Genomic DNA, 9,107 nt, shown 5'->3' with positions numbered 1-9,107 from the left:
GGGTTGGATTTGCTCTGCGGGTCATAGTTTGCAGACTACTGACCATCTTTGCCACTACTGGTTCTGGAGCCTGAAGTTAGTAGGGCAGAGAGTTGGGCAAGGAAGTTGATATGAAGTGTGGGAGAGCAAGGATGAACTGGAGCTTGCAAAGATGGAGAACGGCCTGGAATCTGCCTCAGTTTCTCATTGTCTTCCAGCCTCCAACTTTAGTAATGTTTGAGTCCTGAAGAGGTGGTGTCTCTTCATGCACTAAATTCACATGCAATCCAGGAGTTAAAAAAAACTGAAGAAGGATCCAGTGGGAGGTGGAATTGCTGCTAGTCTGGCTGTTGGCCCAGACCAACAAGGTTTGCAAGCGGATAAGTAGCAATAGACATGGTTTGCAATAGCACCTGGTGTTCCTGCATTGACCCTCTGAATGTTAACTAACTAAGGCTTCTGCTTTAATTCATCCTTCCAAAACTCATGCAAAATGTCTCCTATGACCCATGCTAACTTGAAACAATGTAAGAAAGGAAATTCTAGGAGGCATAAGTCTACTTGAACTAAGTTGACCCAGTGAAGTCCATACAGATGAGGAAGGTTTCAGACGGGAGCCTACATTGGAACTGGACCTCAAGTATGAATGAGCATTTTTACCAACTGAAAGACACCCCCAGAATCCTCAGAAAGCATTCTTTATGGGTGATCTGTTGTCACATGACTCTAACACAGCGTTTATAAGGAGAAACAACCTGTTCTTTTGCTTGCCAAGCATTTGAATAATTTATGTCCTTTTTTTTTTTTTTTCACTAATTGACTACTTCCATTAGAATCCAGATGTGAGCAGGATGGTGACTTCTGTGTCCATCTTGGCTCAAATTTTTCCATGAAAGTCCAGCCAGTTTGTTTGTCCATACCCGGCAGGAAAACCTACCTCTGGGAGAAAGAGGCTGCTCTGTCTAGGCAAATCATTCAATGCTCAAGCATATTCACATTTAACAATGTTTTAGCAGATAATTCCCATCAAAATTTTTTATTGTGTGTCACAGAACTGACTTCTTTCCCCCCATTTTTAGCAACTTGTTCTTTCTTGTGTTTTTCTTCATTAACGTTGTCAGATTTTACTAGATGTTCCAGCACCAGATGTTATATTTAATTCCTCCTTCTTCTAATTCTTTCATGTTTTGAGCTTACCTCCACACCTCTTGCAATCATCCACTCATTCATTGACTTTCCATATATCCATCTTGTTATTCATCTTCGTATTTATTTATTCGCTTATCTATCCATCTATCTCTCCATTCATTTGTCCATCCATCTACTTATCCCTTCATCTCCTTTTTTTTTTTTTTTCCTTTGGCTACTACCCGGAAATAGGGTAGATAGAATACTGAAATAGTCTTCTATCATCTCATTCTTAAATGATTACAAGGTCCAATAAACTGGTTTTCCTGAGAGGCTTAGTGAATGCATAGGATGTGGAGTAACATGGGCTTACATTTGAATTCTGTCTCTGTCCTTTACTAACTCTATGATCTTAAGCACATAATTGAAACTCTCTGGGTCCATTGAGGAACTAATAATATCCACATCTCAGGATTGTTGTAAGTGTTTATTGAAAAAAGGTTTATAAGGCAAGTAGTACAGTGCTTGGAACGTGCAAGACACTCAATAAATGCTAATTCATTCCCTCCTCTCTATTTCTTATATCCTAACTACTTTATAATGTTTTTTTCATATATCTTCACAAACACTTGAAATTGTCACCTAACTCTCGGGCCTTTGCTGAAATCATCCTTCTTCCAACAACTGTGTCCACCCCAAATCCTAACTTCCTGTTGAGACACATCACTATTTCTAACTTCGGGTCTTCAATCATGTAAACTTTTCTTCTTGAATTATCTGTCTTCCTATTTCTTTTTGTAGAAAATGGATCTGATTTCTTGGACTCTCTCCTTCCCCTATGAAAATGCTACCTCTTTCTATAACCTTCTTGAATCCCCCAATTTAAATCTTTACCCCCACTGTATTACTGTAAGACTTTATTTGCAGGCAAGAGAAAAGGGATCTTCATTTCTGAGCATACACTGTTGAGTGTGGATATACTTCTTATGTGCTTTTCACAGCAATTTCATGAAGTAATTAGTATCTTTATTCTTTTTTAGTAGAAGAACTTTCCCAAGGTCACTCAGTTAATAAAGACCAAAGCAAAAATATGAACCCAGGTCCAAATATCTTAATTCAAAATATCTTCCATTTCATACTACCTTGCCTTCCATCCTCTATCATATATAGTAATAATTCTGTAAAAATGTTAAAAAACATAATTTTGACATTTATCAAAGATTTTGAAAAATGAAAAGCTATGATTGGCCCCATAAATACATGATATTAAAGGATAGGGATAGTGTTTTATTTATTCCTGTATCACCTTCACTGTCCTGGTGTAAAAAACCTACCAATAGGCATATGGTAAATGTCCAACCGAAAGACATCAAAAGCATAAACAGGACCTTTCACCAGAGTCGTATTCTTGAGATTCTGCTTCAATTTCAAATGTTACAAGTGATCATAAATCCTTCAGCCATCATATTTTCAGGGTAAGGTCAGTTTCGGTGTTCTTTCTTTTTTGTAAGAATGTCTGCAACAAAAATGGAATTATTATTGTTAAATTCTTATCATAATAAGACTCTTCATAAATTAGAGTCCTTGGCTATTTTGTGAAAATCCTTGGCCTGATTTCTGCAGCCAGAAGGCAGCAAGTTTCTTTATTTGTCTCTCCATAGCATTAGTAACCCTGTACAAGTTAAATTTGTTTTATTTATAGGTTGGAAGAGCTTTCACCCATAAGGAGTGCCGAATAAATAGACTTTTTCTATCATTCTCCAAAGAGGTTGGAAAGGAACTGCTCAGGAGGAAAGCCTGGAGGGCACAAATTGTCAGAATGAAGTATAGTCTTTTGTTCAGAATCAGAAGAGTTAACCACTCAAATCATAAAATACCAGATGAAACTCACTTCACCCAATAGGAGTGAGCAAAGTGAGAAGGAGGAAGACATGGTGACACAGAAAACCTCCAAGGAGTAATCTCTCCAGTTTAAGTCAAGACAAGTTCACTTGGGATCCTCAAGGTTATATTTTTGCCTAAAAGGCCAAGGAAGTATGCTTTCTGATAGCACAGAAAAGAGTTATAGTTTAAAAAAACAGAGATTGAAAGGGCAATGCAGAATAATCTGTTGATCTGTGGAGTATCTATGTCTAGTTATTTTTACTTGAGTGTGAGAAGAGCAACTCAAACTTATGGAATTAAAGGAGTTCAAAGATCAATGCAACATGATTAAATAATCATATTGTGAATTAAATAAACATAAATAATCATATTAGACCTTAAATCTGCTATCTCTTTGGAGAGAAATGAGATGGTTATGATCTTTGATAAACCCCCAAATTCTCTGTTGTCCTCATAAAAGGAACATGCTGCTGTTTCACTGTGAGCTTTGAGAACCTTTTGAAGAGAAAGAATGGGTTTTTGTTGCTCAGTACATACAAACGTGCCTGGTGCCCCTTCTAATTAATGGCATTTATTTCCCCCATAGAGTTGCCTAAGGCTGAAGGCAGGGATGTGGCATTGAGACAGAACTAACCTAACTGGCTCTCATGGGAATTGATCACATGCATTGACCTTCCACTACAGTGTTCTAAGCATTTGAGTTAGCTGAGTGTGCCTTCCCTACAAATAAGTCTCAGTCATTCCATAGAAAAGAAGATGGGATTGTCAGGTATCAGGTTTAAAACACTGTATCTTTAAGACAAGGTGAAGTTTACTTTCAAAGCAGGGTGTGGAACTTTCTAAAGAGAAGCCCTGCATGGTCATAAACTATTCATGAAAGTTCTCATGTTTCTAGAACTACCTACTTTCTAGTTCCCTTAACTGGTCTTATTACTACCTGACTCATCTTACTGACAACTCTGACCTCAGATCTACCTTTAATTTATTTTAATACATTCCCTTTTTTATCCTGGACATAAGGTGTATAAATTGTTGATATCTTGTCCATTTGATACCTGACCTTGACCTTCCTTGACACCACTGTCCTTACTTTTGCTAGAGATGTCAGTGTCAGACACATTTCTCACTGCCTGCTCTTGATATCCCATTCCTACCCCCATTTTTGGCTTTGCTTTCCCTGTGAAAACTTTACAACTGAAAGAGGTTCCACTCCATGACACAAAGCCAAAGGCAGGACAAGGGACTGCAAAGGCTCCCACAGCAAAGTCTTCAGTGTCATAGGCCAGAGGGAATGAGCTCCATCACCCTTAGCACGTAAGCAACAAGAGGCCTGGCCTAGTTTCATACACCCCAGAGAACCCTTAGCTAAGCAGGTGGTCACACCAACTTGAGACTATGCTTCAACTGTATCTATGTCCTGGGAAAAGCAAACCACATCATTTTGCATCAGCCAATGCAGTGCAATAGAATAGTACATGCTTTGGAGCCAGGGCTACTTGGGTTGGAATCCTGGTTCTACTCCTTGCTAACTGTGTTACTTCAATCAAGTTTCTTAATTTTTCTAAGCCTCAGTTTCCTTACCTATAAAATGGGGGTAATTGTACTTGCCTTTCACTGTCATTGTGAGAATTTAGAGATAATAATTATAAAATATAGGACATTGCATATAACATACGATAAATAGAGTTTATTATTATTTATCTTTCCTTGCTATTTTTGTCATTATTATTATTGTTATGACAGGGCTTTAATGTCCAGATTCTGGCAAGAATAGCGAACATTTCAAATATCCAGGCAGCTCATTTCTTGAGAGATGGACCACAGGTTTCCTCACAAACTAGGCTGGTTGCTCAGTGTTGTAAATCACCACTTGGCTTCCTGCCTGAACTTTTAATCTTGTCCCCATCTCAATTTAAAGAGGGTGAGAAAGCAGAGACATCAATCGTTTCCTTGTCAAGGACAACAGCCCCTTCCTTCTTCCTTGGATCTCTCCTGGGGACCCATCTGCCTGGTGCCAAGGGAGGGGGCTGCTGCTGAATACAAATCACCATGTGGTGGGGGAGGCTTGTGCTTCTATATCAGCCAAGAGCCATTTTGCCATCTCTGTGTGAGACTCCAATGAGCCCAACCCAGTCCTCCCACTGCTCCTGGGGTTAAGCGCCCCACTGCTTCACAGTCACCCTGGATAGTGATGTAACCATGAAGATGGCAGTTACCCAAGGTACTGGGACACAGACTTTATTGATTTGTTCTTCTAATGCATTAGGAGGAAACAGGAAACCTCAGGAAGGTCATAAGCGACAATTGTGCATTGACTGGCACAGACATTGACTTCATTCAGAAAGGCACGACTCAAGTGGCCTTGCTTTCAGAGAGGAGGGGGGCCATAGAGGCACGACTCAGAAAATAAAGACAATAAGCACGGGCTGGATCACAGGGAATCAGAAGGAACTGAAGAACCTAACGCTCAAGCTCACACTTGAGGGAAAGTCTTTGTTCAGTTCCTGGTAGAGCCAGATGTTCAATCGATGTTACTAAACAATTGGATGAAGGCATAAACCAGCAAGGGTGAGCCCCTTAGAACTTCCTCTATCGATTTTCTGGGCACCTCTGTACCATTTTCCCATTTGATTCTGTGGTTACATGCCCTTCTTTCCATCTCTTTTTCATGATCTTTAAAGCTGAGCACGTCAGAGAACTTTTAATGGACTCCCGCTGTTTCCTTCAGCTTTCAACCTCTTGCGATGCGCCCTGTAATCACTGACCACTGCAAAAATCAGAATGACACGTTTGAAGATCTCCTGGCCCTCCTGTACCCTCTTTTCTTCTAGGTCTGTGTTCTGGACATTTGGGGTCTGCCTCTCAAAAGTTTTGCCTTCTCTGATGATTATATTAACGAGAAGTGCCATCTTTCTTCAAGGGTTCTGGTTATTTCAACTTTATCATCCAATTCTCACTTTCTTGTGAGCAATGATTCCAGATGAGCATTTGAGTTAACTGGGTGTGCCTCCTCTACAGATAAGTCTCAGCCACTTCATAAAAGGGAAGTTGGGATTCTCAGGTATCAGGTTTAAAACACTGAATCTTTAAGACAAGATGAGTTTACTTTCAAAGCATGGTGTGGAACCTCGTAAAGAAAACTGTCTGTGAAGCCACATCTTTCCAAATGTTTGGCTTTAATCAATTCAGCGGACTTTTGGTTAGGATCCTAAGGTCTCTTCTAACCCCATAACTACAGTCAAATCATTAATCCAGAACTCAGTGGAACATTGCAGTTTTTGTAGAAACGGTTCTCTACTGATTGTTAATACTGAGAAACTATAGACCGCCAAGCAGAGATGGAACTTCAAACCATTCTTTTGTTTAGGCTTTTGTGGGCTCTGTACAGGCATCAGATCTCTAGTCCTGGTTTTAGTATCCTTGTAAAACATCATCTTGGCAGAAGGAGACGCAACAGAAAAGTGATATCTCCAATGAAAGACGTAATGCGGGGGTTTACTCATAAGTAGCGTGGAGATTAAGGACAAAGACTTCTGTAGAGCTCAGATTCTAACACAAGGAGGTGATTAGTCCCAGCTCTGCAAGTTACTCTCTCTGTAATTTAGGCACATGACTTAAACTTTGTAGCCTCATGTTACATTTTTACTAACAAACTAATAGTAGCCTCAAGCTTAAAAGGGATTACTAATAAACTGATTTGGGGGTGCTATGAAGATAAGTAGACAATGAATTTTCAATAGCCAGGCACATAGTAACTGCTCAATAAACAGTTGTTGGTTTTTTCCCTCATCACCCAAGATTCCAGTGAGTTCTAGACTAATAATTTGGCTTCAATTATAGACTCACGGGTTTAGAAGGAATGTTAATATCATATTTTAGGATAAAACATCTATATTTATTAACCACTAACTATGTCCCAGGCAATGTGGTAAGCAATTTGAAAATAATATTTTATTTATTGAGATAACAGATATTATACTCATATTTCAGATGAGAAAAGTGGGGCTCCCATGTATTAAATAATGTTCCTTAGGTCTTGCACCTCATCATTGATAAAGCAGAGGTGCATATCTTGGACTTTCTCACTCCAGAGCCCATTCTCTTAACCACATTGTTGTAAGAACATTTTAGAATGAGAAAGCAGTGGTATGACTTTAATAAGCTAAAAAATCAGTGAACTGTAGAGTCCCTGGGGAAATAGGGTTTGGAGAGTGGAGGTGGAAATGCACTAAAATAATAGATTCCAGTATCGATCTAGTGAGCGGAGCTGAGGAGACAGAGATTAGTAGGATTTGTAAAGTTGTTATTAGTATTTGCCAAAGATGTTTGCCATTGCCCATGTTCTTCATGGGAATGTTGCCTTTTGAATATCACTCTGGAAAACAGGATCACATAAAAATTCTTTCTTTCCTGTGTCCCAACATGCTTATTAAGTTTTCTCAGTACTGGGTACCATGATAGGCAGGGGGAGAAGAACAGAGATATCAAACACAGGACAAGTTTTGCATTTGATGTGTTTGAATTACAGATATAAGAAGCTGTATCTGGAAAAAAATATGGGGCAGCATTTGGATGAGCTTTGAGTCTACACTGAGGAGTCTTGACTTCAGCAACAACCTAACATATGGAGTTATTTAGGAGGGGAGTGCTGTGAGAGCTGCAATTTCTAAAACTCACCCTGGACCAGAGATGATGCTATAGTTGGTTACTTGGTATCCCTGAACACAAAGAAGTCCACAGATGTGATGAGATGAATACCTTAAATTTGTAGGTGAAAAGCCATGTCTATGTGCACAAGAGCTTTCTTTTCTGAAAAGAATGTCGAAAATGTTATTCTCAAAGAGTCAGTGATGCAAAATTATTAAGGTCAAATACCACTAGTATTGGCTCAGAAGGAAGAAAAATTAGAGGAAGATACATAAGGGTTGGTGAAGAACACAGTTGAGAGATGAAGATGCGCAGAGATAGTGTCATGGAGATGGAGCTGGCAGATACAAAGGCTATGCTTCCTAGGACCCAGGAATGACACCTGAAATGGGCAATTAATCAGGTGTGGAAGGTAAGAGAAAAAGAAAAGATGAACCTCCAATGCCTCTTGATTTTCTAGCCTGGGAGATGAATCAACATACCAAGAAAGAAAATACAGAAGATACTATAAGTGTAGGGAGGAGATAATAAATTTAGTATTGGTATTGGTATAGATTGCTCCTTGGAACGTAATTATGGAATTGCAATTTTCTCTCTGAAGCTTAGAACATATGTCAGAAAGTGTAATTTAACTCATTGACATACCACACCAATGAAGACGAACTTGTTGGTTTGAGATTTGTACTGCAAACACAAAAAGGATTGTTTTCTATAAAATTTGGATGTATACCTAAAATTGAAGGTATGACCCCATCTCCTATTTTCACCTCTCTCATTCCCCCACAGTCTCTGGGACAAAGGTAGTAATTCATAATGGCTTAAAAATGTTTACACAATGCCCAATGTTTAAATAAATTCTTAAGAATTGGCACAATCCAGATCTTTTCCAAACTAGGTAAAAGAACAATCCAGTTATTGCCAGAATTTTCTTTTTTTAATAAAGATATTTGGTATTTTGTAGACATAGTTCAAATTATACCAATGCCTTGACCATCAAAAGTATAAAACCTTACAAGGAAGATTTTCAGCAAATCCTGTGTGCCAGTACTAGATCTCTTTGTAAATGTTAACCATTCTAGGCAATTAACATATTTTCATTGCATCAACCCTATGAGGTAGATATTATTTTCCCTGCTTTACAAATGAAGAAAAATGAGAGCGAAAAACTAAGAAACTTGCCCAAATGTGTCAAAGTAGGAACTGGCAGATCTTTTCTAATTCCTAGTCTATATATTTTCTGACTACATCTGCACCTCTGGGTCATTGAGCCCATTCCTTTTTAGTGTCCCCATCCCCTTTATGCTTTCCTTTCACTCACCACTCAGCTTAGGTTCCAGAATCTGAAGCTGTAATCATCTTGCAAATCCTCACCTTCCTGGCCCTTCCGTCATTCTCAGCCAGTCAAATTCAGTCCTCAAACCCAACCATGCCTACCTCGTTCCTACACCAGGGTCACTGATGGTGAACTG

General features: G+C 39.0%; 1 long non-coding RNA gene across 2 annotated transcripts in view; it reads right to left on the bottom strand.

Annotated features, from left to right (window-relative positions):
• Positions 1-983: 983 nt before the first annotated feature.
• Positions 984-9,107, bottom strand: part of LOC103219065 (uncharacterized) — a 275,379-nt gene continuing 267,255 nt past the window's right edge. For both annotated transcript variants that reach the window (XR_012094943.1, XR_491824.3), the window contains one exon: positions 984-2,623. This is a non-coding gene — a long non-coding RNA (uncharacterized lncRNA). The remainder of the gene's footprint in view (positions 2,624-9,107) is intronic.

The sequence above is a fragment of the Chlorocebus sabaeus genome, chromosome 12, assembly GCF_047675955.1.
Source record: "Chlorocebus sabaeus isolate Y175 chromosome 12, mChlSab1.0.hap1, whole genome shotgun sequence".
Classification (NCBI taxonomy): domain Eukaryota; kingdom Metazoa; phylum Chordata; class Mammalia; order Primates; family Cercopithecidae; genus Chlorocebus; species Chlorocebus sabaeus.
The sequence above is the reverse complement of the archived record's forward strand: the minus strand, read 5'-3'. Positions and strand labels throughout refer to the sequence as shown.